The 15,855-nt window shown below is 38.9% G+C and overlaps 1 long non-coding RNA gene across 1 annotated transcript; it reads left to right on the top strand.

Annotated features, from left to right (window-relative positions):
* Positions 1-2,092: 2,092 nt before the first annotated feature.
* LOC125616650 lies at positions 2,093-5,725 on the top strand. The gene is made up of 3 exons (XR_007347384.1): positions 2,093-2,194; positions 2,803-2,936; positions 5,338-5,725. It is a non-coding gene; the product is annotated as an uncharacterized LOC125616650 (long non-coding RNA).
* The last annotated feature ends 10,130 nt before the right edge of the window (positions 5,726-15,855 follow it).

Genomic DNA, 15,855 nt, shown 5'->3' with positions numbered 1-15,855 from the left:
CAGCTATTGACCCCAGTGCCTACATTACCACAGAATTGATTTGTAGATGAAGCCCCGCCCCCCTAAATAGAATGGCCACCATGATAGTTGCAGAGAGGACCAACTAAGATAAAAAAAAAACTCCACTTCCATGGGGCTGGGGTTGTAGCTCAGTTGTAGAGTGCTTGTCTCACATGCATGAGGTCCTGGGTTCAATCCTCAGCCACCACATAAAAATAAATAAATGAAAAAAGTAAAGACATTGTGTCCATCTACAACCAGCAAAACAAACAAACAAAAAACTCCACTTCCTGAAGTGAAGGAGGAGTTGAACACCTAATTGGCAAAGAGTACAGAAAATGGTCACCAGTTCTCCTGGTAGACATCAAACAGTAATAAACTTGGAGATAGCCTTGTCTCCTTTGTCATTGTCTGCTGGGGACAGCTCTCTCTCGCTCTCTCTCTCATGCTTTCTGCTTAAGCTTCACTTTGCTTTTACTTTATTTCACCTATAATACAGTTCTCTTGCATGGCTTTTGGTGTCTGACTTTGAATTTCCTTTCATCAGAACACAAGAACAGAGGTCAGAGTTTGGGCTGACCTCTGTCCCTGCTTTTCCATGACACCTGTACCTATTGAACTGGTGTTTCAGGGGAAAATGTCAGAAATCAAAACCTGAGTGCTGACCTATGTGGTTGCTACTGGCTGTATCTGACAAAAGGTTGGGGAATGGGGAGAAGAAGAAAAAAACAAGAGGAGGAGGAGGACAAAAGAAGAAAGAGGGTGAAAGGCGAGTGACTCACCCGAGACAGAGATTCAACCAAGGGATTTTATTGGGGGGCTGCCCAAGGGGGAAGAAAAGCAGAGGCAGAGAGCAGAGAGAGGAGAGGAGGAGGGCAGAAAGAGTGAGCTTGCAAGCTTCGGTTTAAGAAGGGTTGCATAGGCCACATAGCAGGTGCTGATTGGCAGGGTGACTCAGGACACTGTGTTCCGTGGGGATTGGTCGAGAAAACTTTTGAATCTGGAGCCCTTTGGAGAGGAGGGGGAGGTGTAAGGGATTACCCGTGATGTTCTCACAAGACAGAAACTTAACTTCAGCGGGGAGTCTCCCACACACCCAACAGAGGGGAAGAAGAAAAAGAAGTTGTTTCCGTGACAAGCAAACAAAGGGACAAAGCACATTGAGAAATACAATCATCCCTCAAGGAGAACTCTAAACATGGTTGGTTGCTCATAGAAATATCTGGAAGCAGACAGAGGGGCCTAATGGTTTCAAGAGTTGTGAGCAGTGCAAAGAAACCAAGAGCCCAGTTGAAAAATCCCAAGGCACCAGCTCTAATTCAGGGCAGGACACAGGCTGGGAAAGCTGTGTAGCTCAGTACTCAGGTGAGACCAAGTAAGGCAACGGAGAGGAAGGACTCTCCAGAGAGCAGAGCCAAAAAGCTCTGAGAAGTGCCCCATGCCTGGGGGGACAGTCCCAGAACTCAAGATATGCTCCAGGCCCAACCTCCATTGGAGTGGTTTGAGCCAGTGTGGGGCAGATGTCCGAAATCTGACTGATCAGATTCTCTGAGAAACTCGAGATGGAGGCTGAGATGTTGCCTTGTTCTGAGTCATCAGAACTAAGGACATCATGGGGAGGGTCATCCTCACCCAACAAGTGTGCCGAGAATTCTATAGAGAAAGCTGGTCTTCTCTGTAGAGAACAGAAAAAAATGCATCTTGTGGAGAACAAGAGAGGAACAATCATGTTTAAAGGGAGAAGATGAAAAGAAAGAGAGAAGTGTGTTTCTGCCTGTGTCCTGCAAGCTTTCTAGTCTCTCGGGCTCCCCTTGGTCGAATCTCCTTGAGCACCAGCTGCTTTCCTGTGGGCATCAGGAGACTCCCAAGCGTCATGGCAGTCTATCTCCTTTTATTATTTAAGTATGATTGAATGGGTTTCTGTTTCTTTAAATCAAAAGAACCTCGAATGAGACAGTTCTCATACCTTATCACTGCAAAACCTCTCCAGGAAGGGCTGGCCCCTTCCTTCCTGCTGCACTGGCTGTGGTTACAGCATATCAGTGAGATTTCTCCTCAGCATGCTCTGGGTTTAAATTATTACCGGGCAAGAGGAGTAACTGGAGAATTGGTTTATGCTTCCATCCCCACCTAGACTGTCCAGGCTTAAGAATGGCATCTTTAGTAACATTGAGAACAGCAATAATATGATAAAGTAAAACATGGATAATTCCAATTATCCTTAATTTCTTAATTAGGCTAAGAAAGAAGAAACTCTCTTCTTTATCTTTCTTATCAATTCAGTTCTGCTTTCTGGGAAGATTATTTTCTATCATCTCCTTTCTTCTAACACCTGTAACATCTCCCACCCTTTTTTACTGTCAGCTGAAGAACATCCTTCTGATTCCACTGAGACCAGACATAACTGTCTGATGGCCAGACATAACTGTCGTATCCTTCGCCAAATCTGCAAAACTAATTGCACCATGCCCGTGTCCTCTGCCCTGCATCCTGCTCCTATCAGTGCTGTCCAACAGGGTCTTCTATGGTGATAGCAATGTCCATCTCTCTATCACAAAGCCATAAGCCACATGTGGCTAGTGGCTGCTGTGCAGGACAGCCAAAATATAGAGCACTCAGTTTTGCTATAAAGGGAAATGGGCGTCATAGAGGGATAGGGGCCAAAGCAACAGTGCTTTTTTAAAGTCCAATAACCTTCTGGTTTATCTTCCCTCAATCTTATGCCTGGAGGGGAGAGTCAAGTTTCCAGCTGTGAAAGATGGCAGGGCCTGGTTGGTGAACTGGTTTTCCAATAATTTTCAGGTCCATCAGGCCCATCTTCACCCCTTACTCCCAGGTGATCCCGTATCACAAATCCTGAGCCTTTTGATGTCTCTGTGGTGCCATCCAGATCACTTCTAGTCCTTCCCAAGAGCCTCACTGATCTTCTCAATCAGGTATGTTGCCGTATTGTTCTCTAGCTTCTACATGTGCATGTTAGGGGGAGGGGCATGTGTGCTGTCATTAAAAATACTTTTTTGGTCTCAGATTTAGTGAGGTTTTAGAGGAAGCAGAAGTAAAAGCATGTGTGAGATCAGCCATCTGTAACCAGACGCTTCCTCATTCCTATTTGAATGAGATTCTAAGCAAGTTTTCATCCTCTACCAAATCTACGTTTGCCACAGTAACTCGAGGCCTTCCCATTGCCTGTTCTGTGGTCTATTCTCAGTTCTTATCTCATTTGACCACTTTGTAGGATTCACGTGGTTGATCAATGGCTTTTGGAACTCCTCACCATTCTCACTATTTTCTACATTTGGCATTCTTTCCCTCTCCTATATTTTGAATGCACTTTAAAAAATTAAATTATAATTTAAATAGAGTAAAATACACAAATCTTAAGTGCACAATTCAATTAGTTCAGTAAATGCATATACCATTAACTCACACCCCAAGCTGGATGGAGAACATTGACATTCTTATTTTCTTCTACTGGGGATCCTCCTCTTCCTTTACCTGACTGTTAAATGTTGGAGTTCCCAAGGGGCTCAGTCCTTGGGCCTCCCGTGATTCTATCTATGTTGTCTCTCAATATTTAATCCCTTGGCTTTCTGTACCATTTAGACTTGTGCTGTCCATACAGTAACCACTAGCTCCATGTAGCTATCACATTTGAATTGAGTTTTGCTATGAATGGAAACTACAGACTGGAGTTCAAAGACTGCGCGTATTAAAGCATCATTTGGTACATATATTTACAATAGGGACAATTTTAATTTTTGTTTGATAATTTCAACTTGTCCTTTAGTGCCATAAAGACGCTACATATATTTATAACAAATTTTTGTGTATCAGTTACACTTTTTTAGAAAAGGATATAAAATAGCTAATTGATATTTTTACATTGACTGCATGATAAAATACGATTTTGGATGTTTTGGGTTAAATAAAAATATTACTAAAATTAACTTTTTCTATTTTTTCCACTTTAAAAAAATATAGCTATTAGGAAATACATGTAACTTACATTTCTACTGGATGCCTCTAACATTGACAACTCCCAAATTTATATACCCAGCCTCAAACTCTCCTAAACCCCAGGTTTCACATGCAAATGCCTGCCTGACATACCCACTTTGCTGTATCATAGGCATTTCAAACTTAATAGCTCCCAAATGGAATTTCAGGACTTTCCTTACCCTATCTATTCCTCTCCAATTTCTCCTGTCTCAGTAAAAAATACCACTCTTTTTATTCAATTGCTCAGACCCAGAACTTTGGAATCATTCTTGACTGCTCCTGTCTCTCACTGTCCACATCCATTCTATCACAAATGCATACAGGATTAGGCAGCTTCTCACCTTTAACCCCATCTGGCACAGGCCATTGGATCCCACATGCCAGTCACAGGCTCCCGTATGTCCTGGCTTGCCCACTTCCCTCAACCAGTCACTTCTCTGAACCGCAGCCAAATGGATTCTGTTACAAACATTTGACAGATTAAGTTACTGCCTTACTCAAGACCCTCAAGACCTTTTTGATCACACCATAAATCGAGAGTCCTTACCATGCTGTGCAAGGTCCTCCCTGATCTCTCCCTGGCCATTGCTCTGAACCCCTTCTCACCTTTTCCCCATGCTCTCTGCACGTCCCCTGCACCACACCTTGCAGTCTCTCTCACATGTTTCCATCTCAGGGGCTTCGCCCTGGTTGCTTCCTCTGCCTAGAATGTGCAATTCATGGTTTTCCACAAGGTTCACTCTTCAGATCATTCAAATGTCACCTTTTTCAGAGAGACCTTAGAAACTTTATCTAAAGCATCACTTTCGTTACCTATACCTCTATTGATTTATTTTTAGTTCTTCTTGACTTTCACTCCCTGGCCTTGTTATGTATTTATTTGCTTATTCTCTGCGTCCTCCACACAAATGTAGGCTTCATGAGAGTAGGACTCAGACATTTTTGTTCATTCCAGTGTCCCCACCACCTAGAACATTGTCTGCCACATGGTTGATGCTCAAAAGTTACTTTTCAAATGACTAAGTAAGTGTATATGGATGAATGAATTGAAGAATTGAGTGAATTGGAAGCTGAGCCAGTTTTTGCATTAACATTGGCGGGAAAAGTAAGTTCTATGAAGGCAAAGCCAGGAAAATGACTCAGACGCTGGCAGGAATCCAGCTTCCACGGGTCAGCACCATCCTGGAGAGCTGGGGGTGAGGTTCTGGCCATCTTCCCCTTGGCTCCTTCCCTTGGAAGAGCACAATGCAACTTGTTTCTTTACTCTTTTAAATTACTTCTATTGTTAGGAGTAACATTGTAATTACCACCACCACCCCCTTTTTTTTCTTGTCATAGATCATTGACACCATGCCAGAAAATCACCTGCCCAGTCATTGTCTGTGCTGCTGCCATTCTTACTAGGGTGTGGCAGATGGTGTTCAACTCTCCTGCTCTTCAGTTGTCAGAATTAGATGTCATGGTTATATCCTGTCCGTTCCTCCCAATAAACCAGAGATGGGATTCAATGATGAAGTACCAAAATGAGAACCAGCAGTCCTGAAGTACAATTCAACCCCATTGTAATAGTCTTAATAATTGATAAATTCCCACAGATCTGACTTATCAAATCTTCTTTGTTAAAAATACGTAAAGTCTTCTTTGTCTATGCAACATTCTACACAGTGGTGAATCTGGGTTATTCTCTACAGCTGCTACCTTTTAAGAACTAAGAAAAATTACATTGTTATCGGCAGCTTCTACTTCTTTTGTAAATATAATTTTGTAATATGTTTTTGTTGTTTGAAATATTAGAAAATACAGTTAAATAAAAAGAAGAAAATTTAAAAACATCTATGATTCTAGTATACCATTAACATTAGTTTGTATCACTTCCAGAATCTTTCTTCTGAAAACACATTTCAATGCATGTATAACATTGATAAATAGATAAACTGCACATTCTTACATTGAGAAAATCTTCTTGCAAATATATGGGTTATATGCAAAAGCTAATGCTGTTGGGTAAACACCTTTTATCAGCATATTTCTTGTCCATTAATATCACAGCCACTATCTGCAAAACTTCTGCTCCCTGAATATTGATATATCCATTCTTGACGGGGAAAAAAAAGTGTGTGCCAACTGCTAGTAAATAGCACCATTCTGCACAAAGTAGTGGCCAAAGCCAAAACCCCAAGGCAACATATATCGCTGGTAAAATATGTGAAATTAATAACACTTATGAAATCTGAAAAGGCCTAGTAAATTTTATGACTAATGACAAGGACATTTAAATTAAAAAAAATTAAATGAAAACCAGTGTTTCTCAGTATTTGTAAGGAGTATTATTGTAGATATATTACTCAGTTCCTCTATCCATAATTTGAAAACCATTGTGAACTTTTCAAAGTGGTCATTTGAAATAAATAAATCAGTGTATAAAAATCAGGGTAAATTACGAGAGTCCAATGATTACAACTAAAACATTGCCTTTTAATTTATTTTTTAAACAAATTAGCAACCAGAACAAACATTAAACAAATTTATAGCATTAATAAGCCATTTAACTTAATTTTCCCTTCTTCACTTCCACTTCCTTCTCCTTTTCTTGCTTTTTTTTACTTTGCTAAAGAAGTGCTGAACTAGAACCAAAGCAAAAGATTCAAATATTGTCTAGACTGGATCTAACTGAACTCACAGTCCTTTTATTTTGAGATTCTTCTTCAAAGATCAATGAGACTGAAGAGGAATCTCCCACATATAGACAGATGGAGTATTTCTGGGTCTACCCTGAAAGTGACTGTCAATCAAACTTAATTAGCACAATCTGGCAACAGGCTAGCATGCTAAGAGTGATCACCTTGCTTTCTCCTGAAGATAAAGGACCAGTTGGCGTTCGCAGCCCCATCTCTTCTCCAGAACTTTAATAAAGGGCGGTCAAAAATCATCATTTAGCAACTTTGCAGTCACCTAGTCTGTAGTCACTCTTCTGATTTCTCAGAAAATAATAAAACTTCACTCACCCACATCATTATACAAAATACATGTATGAAGATGTGAATTTATGTCAACATACCTTATATATAATCAGAGATATGATAAATTGTGGTATAAAGATGTATAAGAATTGTAATGCAAAAATAAATAAATTAATAAATAAATAAGGTTAAAAAATATAACTTCACTCATTTATTCACTTATTCGAAAGACATTTATTGAGAACCTTCTTCATATCAGGTGCTGCAAAGGCTTTAGAGATATAAGATGTGGTATTTAATTTTATGTGTCAACTTGACTGGGCCAGGGCTGCTCAAATATTTGGCTAAACATTATTTCTGGATGTATCTGTACAGGTGTTTCCAGATGAGATTAGAATCAGTAGATTTTGTAAAACAAATTGCCCTTTTCCATGTGGGTGGGTGTCATCCAATCTGTTGAAGGTTGGAGTAGTACAGAAGGTGAAGGATGGAAGAATCAGTCTCCCTTTTCTGACTGAATGTTGAGTTGGAATATCTCGTCTTCTCCTGTCCCCAGACAGACACTTAGGCCATCAGCTAAATGATTCTCCATGTTTCGCAGACTTGGTTCTCAGGCCTTTAGACTCAGACTGAACAACACTATTGGCTGTCCTGGGTCTCCAGCTTGCAGATGGCAGATCGTGGGATGTCTCTGCCTCCATAATTGCATGAGAAAATTTCTCAAATTAGCTTTCTCTCTCTCTCTCTCTCTCTCTCTCTCTCTCTCTCTCTCTCTCCATATATATATTTCCATCTCCTATGGGTCTTGTTTCTCTGAGAACCTTGACTAAAACATGCAGTGAATGACGTAGACATGCTTTTTGACCCTGGTTGATTTCATTGTCCAGGAGGAGAACAAACATTAAATATTTAATTCCAACTAGATTAGGTACAGGGAAGAACAGATTGTTTTAATGAAAAACTGAATGAAGAACTATCTCTGTCTCCAGGCTCAAGGTAAAGCTTCCCTGAGGATGTTGCCATGCTGCAGATCCTGAAGGTGAAGGACAAATTGGTGCTCCCTACCCCACCCCTCTCCAGAACTTTGAAGAAGGGGCGACAAAATACACAAAGGCTTCAAGGCAGGCAGATAACAAACTTCTGGAAGGCCTCGTAGCCAAAGGAGAGAGGAGCTCTTGGGTTTATGGTACTGCTGAGTGTTTAAACACAGTTATAACCAGGGGTGATGGAGATTTGGGAAGACAACTATCAAAGAATGGTGTTAAATTCATGGAATACCAAACTAGCCACTCTTTCTCCTATAGTTCTTCATCTCCTTTCTTTGCTCACCCTTTGAAGGTTGATGCTCACTCATAACTCTATCCTTGGTCTTGGCTCTCCTTCATTCATATGTGTATATTTTTCTCTAGATGATTCTCCATGTTCCGCAGACAGGTCTGACATGCTTCCACTCCAGGGCCCTTGCCCTTCTATGTCCCTCTATAGAGACAGAGAAGGGCACCTGGTGCACTTTTCTCTCTCTTTTAGATTTCTACTTAAACGTGAACTTTTCAGAGAGATCTTCTGGCCATTTATTACCCACTGTTCCTTTATTATCTTTTATATTGCTTAAGAGCTCTAATATGACCTGGCATTGCATTACATTTCTTGGTTTATTATATCTTCCCCCTATAATGAGAGTTCCATGATGTCAAAACCTTTGTCACTGCTGCACAAATATTCAGCCATTCATATAATGTTACTGGCACAAAGTAGGTCATATTCCCTTATTGGGTAGGTGAATGAATTCTTGAATGAATGAATGAATGAATGAATGAGTGAATGAATGAATGATGAAATGGATTTAGCTCTTGACCACATGTTGTGACTTCAAGTCTACACTTTCTGCCTTCTCTCTTCTGAATGCCAGATTCACTTATTCAACTTCTTGTTTGTTGCCTCTGCTGGTGTGGCCTAGGAGCACATAGATTTAACATGCTCCAAATGGAACTCATCAACCCCCTCACAAACACACTTAAACCTGCTGTTTTTCTTGTGTTCTTCTCTTTTTTGAATGACTGTATGATCCATCCAGTTGCCCAAGCCACAAACTTCATGCTTTCCCTTTACCCTCCATATTCCTTTCATTACCAAATGCTGCTGATTCTACCCTTGTGACTCTGCCCCCATCCTGTGCTTCCCCACAGACTTCATAATACTCATTTGTTTATAATTATTTTCCAAATTATTTCCTCTGACGGTTGCCTTACTATCAATTTTGTCTCCTACCAATTCATGCTCTACCCTGCCACGAAGGAAATCTTTTAATAATACAATTGCAATCACTTTTTATTGCATGAAGCAATGGCTCCTCTTTTCTGTAGGTAATATCTAAGCATCTAGATACAGCACACAGGCTTGGGATGTAGCTCAGTGGTAGAGCACTTGCCTAGCATGCACAAGGCCCTGGGTTTGATCCCAAGCATGGCAAAACAAACAAAACAAAACAAAAAAAACCCATAAAATTTATTTCTTGTCATTTCTGCTTTGATTTCCATAGTGTTCTGCCACCACCATTCACATTAGCATGGTGATATGCAACAAGTATTTTGAATATATGAATGTATGTTTTTCTTGGTTTTACAGAGTCCTCCTGTTCCTGGGGAGAAGAGAGGGTCCTTAGAGACAGTGTATCTCATGACCTCACTTCAGGATATGACCTTTGTGCAAGTTTGCCTCTTTGAAAGGGTAGAGCTGTGCCATCTGAAGGGTCTTGTACAGATGTATGAATGAAAAACTGATATGTCCATGTTCATCATTTCCAGGGAAGAGGTAAGCTGCAGCATATAGTCAGGCTTTGCTGGCACTGAGAACTTCCCCTTGTCATTGGGTCTGCATCTTCGATGCTGGGTTTATTCCCATAGAGAGATACCATGGCTGTCTTATATGGTTTGAAGAGCTTTCATGTTGAATAGGGAATCCATTTACTCTGTATAAATCTAAGTGGATTTTTTGATAGATTTATAAGCAGAAGCTAAAGTTGTGGCAGTGCTTTCCTTGGGCTGAATAAAAGGGACACATTTCTGGTGATTGAATGGGCTGCCTGCAAAAGTAATGACTCCTCATAACTGAGGGGATTCACACAGATCATAGAGAGACACTCTATGGCTGCAAGTTTCCAAGGAATCATATTTCTGACCAGTGTTGAATCAGATCAGAACAGATGTCCCTTCTCTGCTCTGATATTCAATTTGTCTCTGAGTCAAAGGATAATTACACAATCCTCCATTTTGCTTGGTTGTGTAGACCTAGACTTTGGAAAACAGATGGGAAAACAGACTTTGAAACTAAAAGCCCAAGAATTAGTGTGTCTATTTTTATCAGGTGGTTTTGTATAATCCTCAGATTTAAAAAATACCCTGAAGAAAGTTGTTTGTAGATCAAAATTTCCTCATAGTATTGTCACGGTGAAATATCTTAACAACTAATATATTATCAACCTGCAAACGAGAAACCACTAACAGTTTTCAATGCATTAAATAATTTAGATCCTATCTCAAAAGTTTATTGCAGCTTGACAAGAACACTTCTCGATCTTACATTCTGTTGGTTCGATTCTATGAAATGAGCAGCTGGTTGTATCCAGACTTTTAAAGCTCCTGGTTTCAAAATAAGATTCTAGAGCTGCTTTAAATTAAAGATTTAAGATTTGAAAAGTTACATATACAGTATTAGTCAGGGTCTATTTAAGAAAAGAGAAACCATTCTAGATATTTTAAGCAGAGAGAATGTAACACAAAGATTGGTTCCATGGGCGTTGGAAAAGCTGGAGGACCAAGACAAAAAAGATTAGTGACAGATTGGTAACTACAAGAAACTGATTCCTCCCTGAACTAGTGTAACCGACTCAGAACCAGGAACAGAAACTCAGGGGCCGGCTCTGCTCACCACACTGCACGCAGTCACCATCCCCACTGCCAGTGCTGTGAATAAGGCTGCCACTACAGCCTCTGTCACACTAAAGCCACTGCCAATACCGTTGCTGTTACTAACAGCCTCCGTCATGCTGCTGCTGCCATTATTACCATGGTCACTATGGATGTGGCTGCTTTCACCCCAAACTGACACCCATAGGCAGGAAGAAAGGGAGGGATGGAGTCACTTCTTGCCTCTTCTTGCTTTAATCCTTTGGGGAACCAAGGAGCAAGGTGACCTGGACAAAGCAGTTCGAGATGTTAAGAGACAAAGCTACAACCAATTTGTAGATTTAATTGGTGGCTTTTATTAGCAACTCATAAATTGGGAAGCTGCCTCTGTTATATAAATAGAATGAAAGTTCCCACGGGACACTTGTGGAACAGTTGGTTTTATAAGCTGGGAGCAAAGAAACAGAACAACATGGGGAAAACATGTTAACACCAAGTTACTTTTTGGTAAGGGTTGAAGCCGAGGGGACTTTCTAATTATGCTGACACAGATAGGCTGGAATCTCTTGTTTCCAAGAAAAACTGCTCTGTTTGGGGATCTGTTTCTTTAAAATTTCATTTTAATTATGTGGTGTTTATCTCGAGTGACTCCATTTTGGTTTGGTTGGGGCCGCGTACAGGAGTTTAGTTGAAAACAAGGGCCTCCCGTCATTTTTGTTTAATGGTACGATCCCAACCCTTTGCAAGAGAGCAGAGCACATAAGAGGAGAAACTAAGAACATATAAACAAATGGCCTAAATGATAGAGATTGGTAAAATTGTTCCAAGTTTTGAAGGTGATTTTTATAAAAAACAAACCAATTAGATTTACACCAAGATTCTAGAATGGTGGCTAAGTGATCAATTATGAGCATTTACACAGGGAGAAGATAGCCATGAGAAGCTTGCTGGAGGTTATTAACCTACTCTGTTCAATACCTCTGAAACCAGATCATCACAAGGGCCACATCTTAGCGACTCAAAAAATAACAATGGTGGGATATCTTGAGTTATGTATGTTTGAGAAACTTGCCCCAAATCAGAGAGAGAAGGTAATATTTTAGGTCACCTATTCTTTCAACATCCATGCATTTGCTACACCTCATAGGTGGAGAAGATTATAGTTTAGGAAGTGTTAGGTGCAGGGCAGGCTGAACTAACGTTGTCTGCAGGGTGGTCTGAACACTTGGCTCTCACCCTCACCCGTCTGGTTCCTTATCGCTTGTTTGCCTCAAGTCTGAACACTTAACCCCTCTCAAGGCTGAACACTTGACCCCACTCAAGGCTGAACCTGTATGGTGAAACAGAAACTCATATCTGACCCCCGCCCCGTCTTCCTGAAGGCAGAAGATGACCCTCTTAGCAACTACTTTATGATCCAATCACTGTACGCCAACAAGGCAGCTTGCAGGCCCAGACAGCCCATTAGATTTTGGTTATAAAAACTCTCTCCTGCCAGGCCCCCCTCTCTTGCTCTCTCTCTCTCTCTCTTCTCCCCCCCCCCTTTTCTCTTCCTTCCCTGTTAATCAGATACTGCCACAATAAAGATCTCTTGGTCTCTCCAAGTGTTGTGGTCCCTTTCCTTTCAGGAAGAACAGCAAAGGCAGCTGGAACTCAGAATGATTCAATGCCTTATCTAAGGTCACAAAGTTGGGAAATTGCAGAACTGGGACTGTGATTCAGATCTCTTAGCTAGTAGTTAGTGTTTTAGTATGCACTGCTGCCCCCAAATGATGGAAAGACTTGCACAGCCGTCTTTCATGTTTATAAGGATGATTATTTCTTGATGGGATGGAAGATTGGCAGGGAGTCATCTAAATGTTTTTTCTGTGAATTTTGCCATGTATTTGGGGAGCACAGAAGAGGTGGGAAAAGGGGATAAGAAGGTTAAGGGGTTAAGAAGTATTGATGATACCAGGACTGTGCCTGGGCATGCTGGGGCCTTCTGGATTACTTCATTTCCATATCATCTTTCTAGTTTAAGCTAAAACTGTTTTGAAAAACTCTCACTTTTAATAAAGTATAGTATCCTAAAGTTTACCTGAATAAACTATTTTAGGTCTTCTGGAAACAAAGTAACAAGTGAAGTAAACCAAAAGAATTTGTTGCCAGAAGTCCTAAAAGAATGACCCGAAATTCTCTAAACAGAAAATAATTAAAGAAGGAATCTTGGACCATTAGGAAAGAAGGAAGAACATGGAAAACCAAACTATGGGTAAAGACTGTAGAATTTCCTTTTTCTTTTGAATTTTATAATTTATGATTGATTAGTGAAGCAAAATTATAATACTGTCTGAATATTGTAATATTGTTCCAAATATTTATAGAGAAAATATTTAATACTTTTAGAAGCACAAGAGGATGAAGGGAGAGATAATTTCTTTACTTCATTCAAACTGGTAAAATGGCAATTCCAGTAGATGGTAATAATGTAATAAACACTCCAAAATAAGTTCATTATACAAATAGATACACTCAAAAACACTATAGGTTGGGCTGGGGATGTGGCTCAAGTGGTAGTGCGCTCGCCTGGCATGCGTGCGGCCCAGGTTCAATCCTCAGCACCACATACAAACAAAGATGTTGTGTCCGCCGAAAACTAAAAAATAAATATTAAAAAATTCTCTCTCTCTCTCTCTCTCTCTCTCTCTCTATCTATCTATCTCTCTCTCTCTTTTAAAAAAAACACTATAGGTAAATAAAAACTAAATTTTAATAAAGTGCTAGTTACATAAAGGCAGAGAAATGAAAACAGATCAGATCAAACAAAAAAAATGGATAATACTCTGGCAAGATATTTGGACTAATTTTTTTGAGCTTATATTTTAATTACTGTGAATGTTTTTAATATATATATAACATGTTAGTATAATGGCAAATGTATTTAATATATAGATAAACATATAAAGATTAAAAAATTAAATTGAGATTTAATTCACACACAAAATATTTAAAAAGACAGACTTATGCCCTAATAAATAAAAAAATTACAGTACATGTAAGTGATCTAAATATGTCAGTTAAAAGACAGAGATCTTACTATGGACTATAAAAATGATTCACCTATATGCTGTCTATAAGAAACTCACTTCAAATATAATAACATGCAAGGTGAAAAATAAATAAAAGGATGGAAAACATGCAAGCATTAATCTACAAACAGAAAAAAAATAAATATATTAACATTAGATAAAGTAGGCTTTAGTTAGAAAAACTAAAATTTATAGAGACAGAGAATATTATAGAATGATGAAAGTGTCAGTCCGCCAAGAAGACATAGCAATCCAAGCATATATATACTAAAAAACAGAGCTACAAAACATGTGAAGCCAAAATTGACAGAATTAAAAGATAAAGAGATAAATCCACAGTTATAGTTGAAGACTTCAATACCCATCTCTCAAAAACTGGTAGAACAACCAGAAAGAATATGTATGATATGTAACTCAGCAAACACCATCTACCAAGTAAATAATACTGTTGCAGTTACAGTGAGGCAGATTGCTTGCCAGGAGTGACTCCATCATGTGGGAACATTTTGTGGAAAGTAGCACACAGGGAAAAGGTTACATTAGGTTAAAGGAAGTTGTGATTAGGGAAAAACAATATATACTGTACACAGAAAATAGTTATCTGAGCTCTGCAAACAGAGAATTACAATATATGCTGCACACAGTAAATGTTGCACACAGAAAATAGTTATCTGAGCTCAACAAACAGAACATTCCAGGAAGTTAAGTGTCCTGGGAAGTTATTAGTTACAAAATATTAACATATTATAATAGAGTTCCTGCCTGCTGGTACATAGGGCTGCTTGCTGCTGATGATAAAAGAATGAGGAGCAGAACTCAAGAATGCTCTGCTCATTCGTGGTTTACTTCATGAGTTAGTTTTTCTTCCCATCATTTCCACGGCAGTCCAGGAAGTAGTTTTTCTTTGTGTCAATACCAGGACAGAACACCATAGTCAACAATTGCAGAATGCATGTTCTTTTGAATGGCCACAAGACATATACTAAGACAGATGATCTCTTGTGCCATAAAAAAATATATCAACAGTATTTAAAAATGAAAAACATGAAGTTAATTATCTGTTTACAACAGAATAAAACTAGAAACCAATAACACAATAACAGGAAAATTCCCAAATACATGGCAAGTAAACACACTTATAAATATAATTCATGGACCAAAGAGGAAGTAGTAACAAGGGAAATTTTAAAAAATACATCACACTTAATAAAAAGGGATATGCAACAGGTCAAAATTTGTGGAACACAGGTAAAACAGTGCTGACGGTGAAATTTAAAGACTGAATACTTCAGAAATAGGTTAAAGCTCAAATAGATAATTTATGTTTTTACTTCAAGAATTAAAAAAAGAAAGAAAGAAAAGAAAAAGAAAAATAGCACACTAAACCTAAAGCAGGTATAAGGAGGAAATGGAAATACTAAAAATGAGAGTAGAAATCAATAAAGTTAAAAACAGAAAAACAATAGTCAATGACAGAAAAAAAACCTGTTTCTTTGAAAAGGTTAATGAAATTCATAAACCTCTAGCAAGATTGACAAAGAGAAAAAAAGGGAAAACAAATAAGTAATTTTATGAACAAAACAGGACATATCACACAGATCCTATAGACATCAGAAGGATAATAAGAGAAAACAACAAACATCTATATGCACATAACCTCCACAACTTGGATGATATGAACAAATTCTTCAAAAAAAATACAAACTTACCATATCTCATGCAATATGAAATAGATAACTTGTTCAGCCCTATGATTACTGAGGAAATTGAACTAACAATTTAAATACTCCCAGAAAAGAGAATTTCAGGCGTAGACAGTTTCATTGAAGAATTCAACCAAATATTCTAAAAGAACACACACAAATTCTACACAATTTTTGCAGAAAAAAACAAATTGGGTAATTTTCCATACCTTTATGA

This window comes from Marmota marmota, unplaced genomic scaffold, assembly GCF_001458135.2.
Source record: "Marmota marmota marmota unplaced genomic scaffold, marMar, whole genome shotgun sequence".
Taxonomy (NCBI): Eukaryota; Metazoa; Chordata; class Mammalia; order Rodentia; family Sciuridae; genus Marmota; species Marmota marmota.
The sequence above is the reverse complement of the archived record's forward strand: the minus strand, read 5'-3'. Positions and strand labels throughout refer to the sequence as shown.